The 13,484-nt window shown below is 41.0% G+C and overlaps 1 protein-coding gene across 1 annotated transcript in view; it reads right to left on the bottom strand.

The window, feature by feature from the left end:
• Window positions 1–13,484, bottom strand: part of GRM7 (glutamate metabotropic receptor 7) — a 387,933-nt gene that overhangs the window by 333,879 nt on the left and 40,570 nt on the right. The gene's annotated exons all lie outside the window — the stretch shown is intronic.

Here is a 13,484-nt window from a genome sequence, read left to right as displayed (position 1 = left end):
AGGGGGGGGGGGTTGTACCTGGGGCAATGGAGGGTTAAGTGACAAAGACATAGGGTGAGAATTGATTATCATGAAAATCATGGCCTACAATTGCAGAGTTTCAGAGGAGTCTTGACCCCCTGGCTCAGGTCTGTCACTGTAACAGCTGCACAGAAGTTGAGGAGATATAGAATAGATGTTGAGGGGAGTAAGTGGGTCAACTCTTGGGCAGTTGTGAATGAGGGCTCATGGCAGTGACCCCCAGCATCATAGGTGCTAACATTTCACAAAGACTGGGGGTTCCAAACAATACAAATTACCCCTCCCTGGACTCAGCGAAGGCACTGGCTCAATATTGGAACACACAGAGCTGGCTCCTGTGCCCAGCAATGGAAGCCCAGAGGAATCTCTTGGGTGATTATAAAAAATAAAGTAATATGCTAGAAAGAATGGATAATGTCTTTTGTGCTGTGAGACTGAAGAAATTTCCAGACATCTGCAGTAGATGCAAGGAAGGACTTTGTCTCCTGCATGACAGATGCAGAAAATGACATGGAAATGTCAGATAAAGGAGGACTTTGTCTCCTACACTGTGGCATCTTAGTTACTCTCAGAAATCTGCATTAGACACTGTTCTGTTCTTTTTTTAACCCATCAGAATGTGCATTTTGGCACTGAAATCATTGATCAAATACAAACTGTATTCTTAACAAGCTCAAAAAGGCATTGATGTAGATTTAATGAAAGAAAATGTTCTACTATTACAGCCAACTACAGAAACCTGATTGCTGCTCACTTCTCAATCCAACATCACTTCGGTGCATAATTATCTCTGTAAACTCAAACTTTTAGTGCATTTCATTGAAAAATGTGGCAGGGATGCTTACAAGATAGTGACCCCTGGAGAATATATTGTGATAAAAGCTGCTTCTACCGGAGCAGACTGACACCAAAACTAAAATGGTAAGATAATGGGAACCATGATTAGATGCTGTCAACAATCAGATCTGTCTGGGGAGATGTTTGTTGACAATCTCCTAAACATTCGAGAGCTTCTCCAGTATTACAATGAGCCACTCGTTCGTCTTCATCTCAAACAAATCTGACTGATGTGAAGCAGACAAGGTTATAGTTCTGCACGTACAGAAAGAAATTTCAGATTGTACTCTACTAGCAGTGACAGAAACAGAGACGCTGAGGCTGATAAGACTCACGTGCGAGGCGTATTTTCAAAGCACTTACACTTACAAAGTTCCATAGCAACCTATGGAACTTTGTAAGTCTAAGCGCTTTGAAAATGAGCCCCTTAGTCTCTGTCCATAAGAACATAAGCATTGCCATACTGGGACAGACCGAAGGTCCATCAAGCCCAGCATCCTGTTTCCAAGAGTGGCCAATCCAAGATCCCAAAACAGTACAATACATCCTATGCTGCCCATCCTAGAAACAAGCAGCGGATCTTCCCCAAATCCATCCTAATAATGGTTTATGGACTTTTCCTTTAGGAAGCTATCCCAACATTAATTACACGTTGAGTGAAGAAATATTTTCTCTGATTTATTTTAAATTTAGTAGCTTCATTGTGTGCCCCCTAGTCCTAGTATTTTTGAAAACAGTACACAAGCGATTCCACTCTGCTCAATATTTTATAGGTTACTTCTCACAGTGCCAGAGATGCCAGTAGACCTCTGCTTTAAGAATCTTCTTTGCGTATCCCATGTCTTCTCAGTTCTGTTATTTGCCTAAAGCAAAATATAGTAAAATGATTAATGAAATGGTTTTCATTCTCTGGGGGTACGGGGTTTCATTCCTGCAAGTGACCCTGGGCTAGTCACTTAACCCTCCATTGCTGCAGATACAAAAAAAAAACTCAGGGCCTGATATTCAGCTCGCAACAGTGAGAGTTTTGCTCACCGCCAATGCAGTTATTCCTGGATATTCACTGCTGGGCCCTGACCAGGCTTTAGCTTTGCAGGTCCAATTATTTTTGAGCCAACTAACACACAACCACTTAAGTCGATGTTCACTACTTAAGCTGCCATGGGTTAGTACATAAGGATAGGACAGACTTTTATGCCGTCCCATTTGTGCACCAAACTTGGCCGCTTAAGGGGGCTGAATATCAGTCCTTAAGCGGCCAAGTGCTGACTCTGCCCCTGGAAGGCCCTCAACATAGCCGACCTTGAGTTAGTGGCACTTAGCAGGTTAAATGCCACTGAAAATTAGTGGCTAGCCCTGACCAAGTGATTTAACCGGTCATCAGCCAGCTAAATTGCTTTGAATATTGGCTGATTAGATTGTGAGACCACTAGGGACAGAGAAAGTACCTACATATAATAAATATAAACTTCTTTGGCTGTATCACAAGAAGGTTGTACATCAAATGCATGACCCACACCCAAACCCCACACCCATGTGAGATGGTGGAGGTCAGGGTAACAGCTTCTGAATGGACAGCAAAGGGCAGATGCATCCAAGCAAAACCATCAGCACCTACCCCTCCTCCCAGGGAGAGTGGACAAATTTCAAATAGCCCTTTACCAAGATAAATGATTTTTGGAAATGGCCTCCATTTTAGTACTTTCTGACAGGGCACCTAAGTAAAATGTCCAAAAAAGGTTCCTGTTGTAGGAAACATGGGTACCTGTGGTCCTTCCCAAAATAGGCACATTGATCCCTAGTAGCACACAAATCCACTCACACAAATTTACACCTGATCTGAAGGTGGAAGACACGCGTGTGTATGTACTCTATGCATCTCTAGTATATTTTATAAAACACGCACACACATTACAGCTGTCTCCATCCTAGCTCTGTCCAGACTGCAGTTCAGCAATGCCTATGCGCAAGTTATGATCTTGCGGTCGGCCTACGTTTTACCAATGTAGATCCCTGCACAAATTTATAAGAACCATTTTCAAGTATAAGGATGACAGCAGGTAAAGACCTGTATGGTCCATCCAGTTTGCCCAGTCAGAGAACAGTTGGCAAGTGGATGATTCCATTTGCCACTAGCTTTAAAAAAAAAAAAAAAAGCTTAGGAATCTCCTGGGATCCCTCGGTATCTCAGAATTTTACAAATTGTGGGGGGAAAAAACACATTTCTTCAAACTGTATATGGTCTGCCAGCTTTTCTTTCTGAAATTTAAGAATTTTCATATGGGGGTCCAGACTTCAGTTATCTGACATTTGCATTTTGTGATTGGTTGTATGTTGGACTTTTCAATAAGACCCTTCAGAAAACGCAGTGGTTGAAATTCAGACTCTGGTATAATCAACACATTATTCCGGCTCTGTCTGTTTTGCACTGGCTTCTGATTCTATGACATATAAAATTTAAAAATTCATAGCTAGTTCACCAGACCTTGAGCTCTGAAGGTCCTGGTTGTATTTCTATATCTTTAAGAGTTTATCATCCTGCTGGAGAGTTGAGATCTTCAAGTCAATGGCTGCTAAATGTTCCATCTTTTTGGCAAGTTTTGTTATCAGATACTAGATCCAACATCTTTTCTGTAACTGGACCAACATTACAAAATCCCTTACCCATTGGGAGGGAGAGAGAAATTTAAAATCTTTATATATAAGCAGGCCTAATCTTCATTCTAATCACTATCTGCAGCATACATAAGTAATGCCATAGTGGGAAAAGACCAAAGGTCCATCGAGCCCAGCATCCTGTCCCCGACAGCGGCCAATCCAAGTCAAGGGCACCTGGCAAGCTACCCAAACGTACAAACATTTTATACATGTTATTCCTGAAATTTTGGATTTTTCCCAAGTTCATTTAGTAGCAGTCTATGGACTTGTCCTTTAGGAAACCGTCCAACCCCTTTTTAAACTCTGCCAAGCAGAGTATAGTGACACTAGGGTATGAACTGTTTATTTGAAGAATGTTACATCCTGCATTATCCTGCACACTTTCTTATTAATATTTTTAACATGATTAGACCCTACCAACAACGAAGGAAAGGGCATTTTCTTATTCTGGCCCTGCATTGTGGAACTCTTTACCAGATGAACTGCGTAACAGCCTGTCTTGATTTACTTTTTTTGCAAATTTTTTAAAGATTTTGTTGTTTCAGTAGTGTTTTACATGATGTTTTAGTTATCTTGATTTTGATTATTTGGATATGGTTTTGTTCTATTGTATTCAGTATTACATGTTTTTTTTCTGGAGTTAGGTAAACTACTTTAACACTTGGTACAAAGCGATACATAAAATTAACAAATCCAATCCAATGATGAATTTGTGTAAATTATAGTTATTGCATGGTGAGTTGATTTTTCTTAAAGCATGACAAAAAGAATGTATGCTACATGTTTGTATTAATGTTTTATTACATCAGTGCCTAGTGACAATGCGAGTATGAATTTAGGAGCCAAACGCCTTTGAATAATGACCTCATAATAAATGGGCGGCAGGATAAAGACTGAACTGGCTCATCTAGTCTGCTTAACAAGACATTTAGGCAGGTAACTGGGCCTCCATGCATTTTACCCCCCTCCCTATATTTTTTATTTAGGGCAGTGGCGTAGCCACAGGTGGGCCACCCAAAATTGTGACACTCTTGCTGTGGCTGGTGGGGATCCCCAAACCTCGCTAGCTGAAGATTTTCTCTCCTTGGGCAGACTGCACTCTTCCAAATGTCAACCAACAGCACTTGCCTTGAGCTGACACTGAGACTGGCCCTTCTGCACTGCTCAGTTTTCACACATACAAAACCACTGAACATGCACAGCCTACCTGCAGCAGCATCAGTTTGAGGCAAGTGCTACTGGCTGCTCAAGGAGGAGGAGGAAATCTTCATCTGGCAGGGTTTGGGGATCCCTGCCAGTTCAAGTATTTAATATTTGACGTTTGTGGAAAGGGAGGGGTGGAGAAAGGAGCAAACCAGAGGGGGACCGGGGAGAGGGAAAATTCCATGCCCACCCACCTTGGGCTCTGGCCCACCCAAAATTGGCCATCTGGCTACGCCTCTGATTTAGGGTAGTAACTGCAAATCTATGTAGGTTCTGTCTAGGGTTGCAAAGAGTTAATTTAGCACCATTTTGGGAGCAGTGCTAATTATCAAGGCATCAACTTTACATCTTCTGTTTTGTTGGCTCAAGAAAAAAAATAATCAAAGAATACTTTTCAGAGCTAAGACAAGACATTTGCATGAGGTCTCAAGGATGTTCTTTTAGGGGGAAATCGAGGCAGGATTGCCTCTGGTTTAACTAGTTCCTCTTATGCTACAATGCTCTTTGATTATTTCTCCCTGCAGAACAAAGTGCTGATGCTGAAAGCAGAGCTGCTGGTTATTAACGGATGCCCCTGAAGAACAGTAATTGTTTTCAGTTTGGTCAGGATTAATTAGTCTGTGAATCTGCATCCCAGAATATAATGTTCTCTTTGTCCCAGATGCTCACCTTGCTGCAACATTCTGGCCTTTAAATCTTACAGAAAGGATTGTTACCAGGGAAGCTACCCAGACACATGAGATGCTAAGCTTAACAACAGAACCAGCTTCATTGAAAGGTCTGTAAGCAGAATTGTAGTAGCTGCCTCTCCAATGGCTCTTGCACCCAAGTCTAGCACAGTCACATTAAATACATCCAAATAAATAAATAATAAACATCTGGGTCTCCACTTTTTTGCAACTCAAATTATAGCTTTTATTTCTCTCTCTCTCTCTACTCATGTGATTTCTTCTATTAGGACTCACAGCAGAGCACAAATCACCACAATGCCTTTTATTATTATTATTTATTTGGATTTTGCTCACACCATTTTCAGTAGTAGCTCAAGGTGAGTTACATTCAGGTACACTGGGTATTTCTCTGTCCTTGGAGGGCTCACAATCTAATTTTGTACCTAAGGCAATTGAGGGCTGCCCAAGATCACAAGAAGCAGCGGTGGGATTTGAACCAGCCACCTCTGGATGTCCAGACTGGTGCTGTAACCACTAGGTTACTCCACTGCTCCATTTTATTGCATTGCAGGGAGAATGATCGCACCTAAAAAATTGGTGCTGAAACTAAATATGACTAGGCATATTCTATAAAGTACGCCTAAATTTAGGAGTACTTTATAGAATAAACCTAAATTTCCACACAGTTTATAGAACACATGGAGCACCCGGTGTGACTAAATCTAGTCACAGTTACACCAAGTAAAACTTAGTGTAAATGCTGATCCCTAAATTAGGTGCAGATCGGGTGTATTCTAGCTACGTGCATAGATTTTAGAAAAGCCCATGATCACACCTCCTTTTCAACTATGCCATTTAGAATACATTATAGAATATGCGAGAGAATTCTGTGTATAAATGATAATTAATGCCAATTAGTGTCAATAATTGCTTGTTATGTGGCAATTATCGGTGTCGATTGGCTTGTTAACTAATTAAGTTGTGTGCATTAATCTAGAATACTACTGGATCTGCGCACACAACTTATGTCGCGCTGCATAGAATCAGGGGGAATCTACTTTTCAACATTTGTTCACACAGAGCCTAAAATTTAAAGTATCGCTGGTTTCCAACAGACTCACAGTGGCCGCAAAATCAATGCCTACATCTATCACCTTCTTCTTCCTCCTCTCTATTTTCTCTCCTGACTATCCTATAATGAAAACGGTGTTCCTTTTCTCTGCGCATTTTGATTGTCGGGAAGGACGGTATGTCAAGTAGAATAAACTCTGATCCGTAAAAGACTGCTGTAGGCTGGAGAACCCAGGACTCATTTTACAGCACACTATCGAGGTAAATCCCTGTGGCGCAGGGCTCCTTTCTGTCACAGCTGCTAAGACAGTCTGCCTTTCGTGATTCTCAAGAGGTAGCAACTTCCTGACCCACGTAACACATTCAAGTACAAGAAAGAACTGTATGAAGTACTGCAAAAAAGAACAAAAGGATAAAGTGAGCATGTTAAATTACAGGAAATGAAAATTAGGGGCCCTGATATTCAAAGCAATTTAGCCGGTTGCTGACTTGGTTGGGACTAGGGCGCTAATATTCAGCACTACTTAACCAGTTAGGTGCCACTGAATATCGCAGTTAGCATCAAACTCAAAGCCAGCTATGTTAAGGGCTTTTTGAGGGCAGAGAAGTGCCAATATTCAGGCTTTAAGTGGCCATATTTACTGCATAAATGCCACACTTGAGTGACGAATATCGAATTAAGCGGCTATGACTTAACCAGCTCAAAGATAACTAGATATTCAAAGCCAAAACTCACACATGTCCTGGGCTTTGAATCACTGGGAGTAACACTATCTGCGATGATCTCACTGCTGATGACTGAATATTAAACCTTTGATGTTTTCCATTTTTTTTCTTTCCAACCCAATGAATGTTGGAAAGAATTTATACTTAAGAGGCTGAGAATGTCTGTCTATAATAGTAATGGAATGGGAAATTTGGCAGGAGAGAAACAAAATAGTGTAAATGAGGTGCTCACCTTTACTGTGTGTTACACGTACAGTAAACATTTAGTATATATGTGCACTTAATGGGTTACATTTAGTAAAAATTTGGGCAACAGATAGAACAGCACTGGAAGCAAGGACTTACAGCAGCTCAATATAAGTACATAAGCATCGCCATGCTGGGACAGACCAAGGGTCCATTGAGCCTAGCACCCTGTCACCGACAACGGCCAAAAGAACAAGCAATTTGTGAGGTATTCTCTAAAACTGTGTTCAATTTTCCAGAACACCACTGACCCGCCTATGCCCTCCCATGGCCACGCCCCCTCTGCAGTTACATACCAAGACACTAGAAGTGAGAGCCTCTGTGTATTTTCACACAGATCTGTAAATTTAGCCTATTTGGGAGCCAAAAGTTGGGCACCTAATTAGTATCTAACTTTAGAAAACATTTATAGAATCCCAGAACATGTGAAAATGTCAATATTTTCCCTATTCACTAATCAACAAATACCCACTGAACTAAGCACATATTTGCAAGGAAGAGGGACATAGGCCCCCCCCCCCCCAGGTTTTGTTAAAGAATAGGATCCTACCACACAGCCTCAGGATGACCACAGGGAGTGGCCTATTTAAAGACTTGCCCCCAGAGAGTTCAAAAATAAGCCTGATCCAACTGGGAGTTCCAGAGAAATAAGCTCCATGAAAAAAGTGGCTGTTGTAGCACTAAAACACAGCAGTTGGGGAATCATAAGAATTTAAGAACAGCCTTAGTGGGTCAGACCAATGGTCCATCCAGTCCAGTATTCCATTTCCAACAGTGGCTAATCCAGGTCACAAGTACCAGGTAGAAACCCAAAGAGTAGCAACATTCCATGCGGAATCCCAAAGAGTAGTAACATTCCATGCTACCAATCAGAAGTTCTTGTTTTGTGAAAATTTGAACACAATTTTTGATGAAGTGTTTTCAATACAGGTAATACTAACTTCACTCCTCTTATACATACTTTGGGCCCTGTACTAAGATGTTTAATGTGCACTAAAAATGCTAGCACACTCTTAGCACTGCTTAATAAACAGGGCCCTTTGTGATTTAATTTATTTATATACTTCTAAGTACTATATTCATGATGCAATACAACTACACTTCCCTAGCCCAAAAGGCTTAAAAGATAAGAGTACACTTCTTTTTACGTATCAAGCTCTTCTTGTTTGGAATGAACTTCCATTAGAAATCAGATCATTGCAAAGTTATTTTCATTTCAGGAAAGCACTGAAAACTTATTTGTCCAAGTGATTTTTAACTGGTTGATTGGTTGTATGAACCTCAACTGTTTTTGTAATTTTATAATTTTATTGTGTTTGTTTTATCTTGATTGTTATTCTCCGCAAATTGCTAGATCTCATTAAACCTTAATGGGTAATTCTGGAAATTTGGCTTCTGGTCTTACACAGTTAGAAATCAATGTCTTAGATGATTATTTCTCAGGAAATTAGGTGCTTTGAGAAGGTACTAGAAATCTGTGTAACACCCCCACAACTTACAGAAAACCCTGGTGGTGGGGTAGAAGTACAAGGTTTGCCCCCTCCTCCCTGCACCCCTACCCAGTGAAGGAGGTAATATTCTGTGTTCCAAGCCCTTTAACCTACCATTCCAGGCTCTAATGGGGGAAGGAGTGATCTCAACTCATTCCTGACCCTTCAGTGCCATTTTCCAAAATGGTGTCAGTTCATCTCAAATGCTGCTTTGTCTGGGAAATAGTGCAGGAGGGGATAGGAGTGAATGGAGATCATTCCTGCACTCAGTAAACCCCCATGGATATCAGGGTAAATGTGGTTGGACCCTAATGGGGACACACCATATCATACTTAACAGTCAAAAAAATTACCACAAGTCACTAAACTGCAGTATTCAGGAGTGGCCTAGTGGTTCATGCGGCAGGGGAGCCAGAGTTCAACTCGTAATTCACTCACTGATACTTTTGGACAGGTTATGTCACTCTCCATTGTCTCAAGTACAACTTAGATTGTAACTCCACTTGGCTCAGGAAATACCTACAGTAGCTGCTTGTAAATTGCCTTGAGATTAGAAAAAGGCAAGTAACTGAATCTCAAATTCTCTTGTACTTTTCCAGCTGTAATGTGGTGTTTTACCACATTGTAGTAAAACAGGCCCCTATAGAAACTTATGGAATACATTTCACAGGGGTGTGGAACACAGCCCACGCCAGGAGTCAGACCTACTTAGTCAGTGGCAGCGATTGAGAAGAGAACTTGCAGTTGAAATAAACATCCATTTTATGTTAACTTCAGTATCTCTCCCCCCCCCCCCCCCCAAAAAAAAAAAAAAAAATCTTATATATCTGTCCTGGATATGTCACTGGCATTTTACCTCACCAAGTGAGAGGTGATATCCCCCCCCACCCTGCACTGCTACAGGCTCCCCCTGACCTGTGCTGTAGGAAGCTAAGTCAGCAGATATTGAAAGCAAGTTATGGACTGTTCGCTGGGTGACCAATACATATGACCTGCTCATTTGTAGCTTTTAAAAAATATTAGGCCATTTAAATAATAACCGTAGTGGCTGAAAATCCAACCCACTCAATTTACTGTCACCTGAGAGTTCAGCAGACTGACAGAACATAAAATAAAATAAGAATAGACATACTGGATCAGACCAATGGTCCCATAGAGCCCAGTATCCTGCTTCCAATAGTGGCCAATTCAGGTCATAAGTACCTGACAGAATACCAAATAGTAGCAAGATTCATGCTACCAATCCCAGAGACAAGCAGTGGCTTTGCTCATGTCTATCTCAATAGCAGACTATGGACTGTTCCTCCAGAACTTCTCCAAACCTTTTTCAAACCCAGATATACTAACCGCTGATACCATATCCTCCGGCAACAAGTTCCAGAGCTTAACTATTCATTGAGTGAAAAAATATTCCTCCTGTTCATTTTTAAAATAGTGGCTGACAAATGCGCAAACCAATAGGGAGATAATATCAAAAAACAGTTTATTCAGAATATTCATATCAAGGACCCGACACGGTCCGTGTCGGGTCCTTGATATGAATATTCTGAATAAACTGTTTTTTGATATTATCTCCCTATTGGTTTGCGCATTTGTCAGCCTCTGCTTTTGCTGTTTTGCTTTGACTCTCCGTGGAGGCTCCTCCTGTCTTCTTGGATTTGCATTTTTAAAGTAGTATCATGAAACTTCCTTGAGTATCCCCTAGTCTTTGTACTTTCTGAAAGAATAAGAAAATCAATTTACGTCACTCATTCTACACCATTGAGTATTTTGTAGACCTCTATCATATCCCCCCCCCCCCCCCGTCATCTGTTTTCCAAGCTGAAGAGTCCTTACCTCTTAAGCCTTTCCTCATATGAGAGGAGTTTCATCCCCTTAATCTTTCTGGTTGCCCATCTTTGAACCTTTCCTAATTCTGCTACATCTTTTTTAAAAATATGGTGACCAGAATTGCACATAATACTCAAGGTGTGGTCACACCATGGAGTGATACAGAGGCATTATAATATACTTTGTCTTATTTTCTCTCTCTTTATTAATAATTCCTAGCATCTTGTTTGTTTGTTTTTTGCCCACTGCCACACACTGGGCAGAAGATTTCAGTGTACTGTTTATAATGACACCTAGGTCTTTTTCTTGGGTGCTGACTCCCAAGGTGGACCCTAGCATCAGGTAACTATGATTCGGATTATTCTTCCCAATGTGCATCACTCCTGTCAAGTCTCTGATGTTACAATAAAGACAATTGTTTAGACATTGTCTGCTGCTCTTTTCTTTGTCACCCTCGTTGTAATTGTTTTGTTTGCGTGACTGCAAGGGTTACTGTTCTTCTGTTTTTTTTGCCGTGTCACTTTGCACCTCTCCATATTAAATCTCATCTGCCCTTTGTATGACCAGTCTTCCAACTTCCTACGGTCTTTAGGCAATTTTTCACAATCCACATGCATTTTAATAACTTTGAATAGTTTTGAGTTGTCTGCAAATTTAATCATCTTACTCATTGCTCCCATTTCCAGATCATTAATAAATATGTTAAATAGCTCTGGTCCCACTACAAAGCCCTGGAGCACCACACTATTCACCCTCATCCACTGAGGGTGAGAGAAATGGCCATTTAACCCTACCCTCTGTTTTCCATCCATCAACCAATTCCTGATCCACAGTAGAACATTGCCTCCTATCCCATGGGTTTTTAATTTTCTCAAGAGTCTCTCATGAAGGACTTTGTCAAATGCTTTCTGAAAATCTAGATATACTACATCAACTGGCTCACTTTTATCCACATGTTTTTATTCATGCATTCAAAGAAATGAAGCAAATTGGTGAGGCAAGACTTCCCTTGGCTGAATCCATGTTGACTCTGTCCCAGTAAACCCATGTTTGTATATGTATTCAGTGATTTTGTTCTTTATAATAGTTTCCACTATTTTGCCCAGCACAGACATCAGGCTTGCCAGTCTATAATTTCCTGGATCACCCCTGGATCCCTTTTTTAAAAATAGGCGTTACATTGGCCACCCTCCAATCTTCAGGGTCTTTAAATAAACAGCATAAATGTAATAACACGCTCATCCCTGCAGACCCCATTATCAGATTCTCGCTGGTTTTCTCACTCTCTTTACACCAGCTGTGTCTTGTCTCTGTGCCTTGTACTGCTGAATGAGATGGAGAGAGGAACAGGCAGCTTTCATACCTCATCCATTTTGTGCTGCCTGTAAATTAAAACTCAGTTCACACCTCCTGCACTGCAAGAGACTTGTCTGTTTCATGACTGCCAATTGAATAAAATTATAATAAAGTCAACCATTTCTTATGCTGTCCAGCTCTGAAGGAGTATGCAGCTAGAAATGTGTGTACTGTAATCACTAGGGAAATTTAAAATTATTTTAAATGTGTGCCCCCCCCCCCCCCAAGTAGCACTGGTGAATAAGGAACAGGTTACTTGCTTTCTTTCTATAGGACTCGGGGAGGGAGCAGAATGAGTGAGAAGGGGAAAGGAGAAGGAAGCTTGAGGCTAAGGAGATAATGAAATGGTCAGAGAGATGGGAGAGAAGAAGGGAACCAAGAGAAGAATAAAGAGAGTGATTAGGACAGAGCTGGGCAGGCTGCAGAAGAAGAAAGAAAAATGTTAAGGAAAGAACAGGATTTGGAATGAAGGAGATAAACTGTAGAGTCAGTCCCCAGTTCCCAGAGCTCAGTCAAGGCGTACCCTGCAAGGGGAGGTAGCTACAACTCTAACTGATGGACCAGGCATGTCTTTATCTGCTGTTATTTACTAGGATACTATATCAATCCCCAGCAATCTTCAAGGCACCCCTCACTTGGGCCCTGCTCTACAATTCAGGGTCAATTATCCCAGATTGTTTTAACTTAACTTGGCACATTCAGTGAAATTATTTTCCCTCCATCCTTTTGATCTCATCTTCATAATTGGATGTTACAGCTTTGATATCTGGGAGCTCAGAGTATGGTGTGTGAGTTTATATTTACGATGTTTTCATTAGATTCTTGATACATCACCTTGATAACTAGAAGCTCTTAGAGTATAGTGTCTGAGTTTATGTTTATTGGATTCTTGATATACCATCTTTCTTTGGAGTATTATCATCTCTTGTATTTACTCAACCCCAAGGCCAGTTACTCCCTTCTCTAAATGCCTCATGCTCCTTAGGTTCTTTTCATCTCTGAAATATTACCATGGTGGCCACCTCTGCAGCTACACTTGTCTAGACAATTTTACCTCTCCTATGGCACATGGAATGGTGCCTGACCACACCAGGCTGTACCATGGCTCTTCCCCTTATCCTCTTTGAGCTATAAAGAGTTGATGGATGCAGTTAGTAAAAACTCAGATTACATAAATTGAAAATGGTTCTTTATTTAAAACTAATACTTCAACCCAATGATTTCAGGACTGTACTACAGGCTTTAGTTCTCACCACAGCTGAGTACTGTAATTTCGTTTACCTTGGCCTTCAGTTGACATTAACTTAGCTCTGCCACTTGCACAAAATGCCATACTCCAGTTATTAATGGTTGCCTTTGCTGTGATTATGTCAAA

Source organism: Microcaecilia unicolor, chromosome 6 (assembly GCF_901765095.1).
Source record: "Microcaecilia unicolor chromosome 6, aMicUni1.1, whole genome shotgun sequence".
Taxonomy (NCBI): Eukaryota; Metazoa; Chordata; class Amphibia; order Gymnophiona; family Siphonopidae; genus Microcaecilia; species Microcaecilia unicolor.
The sequence above is the reverse complement of the archived record's forward strand: the minus strand, read 5'-3'. Positions and strand labels throughout refer to the sequence as shown.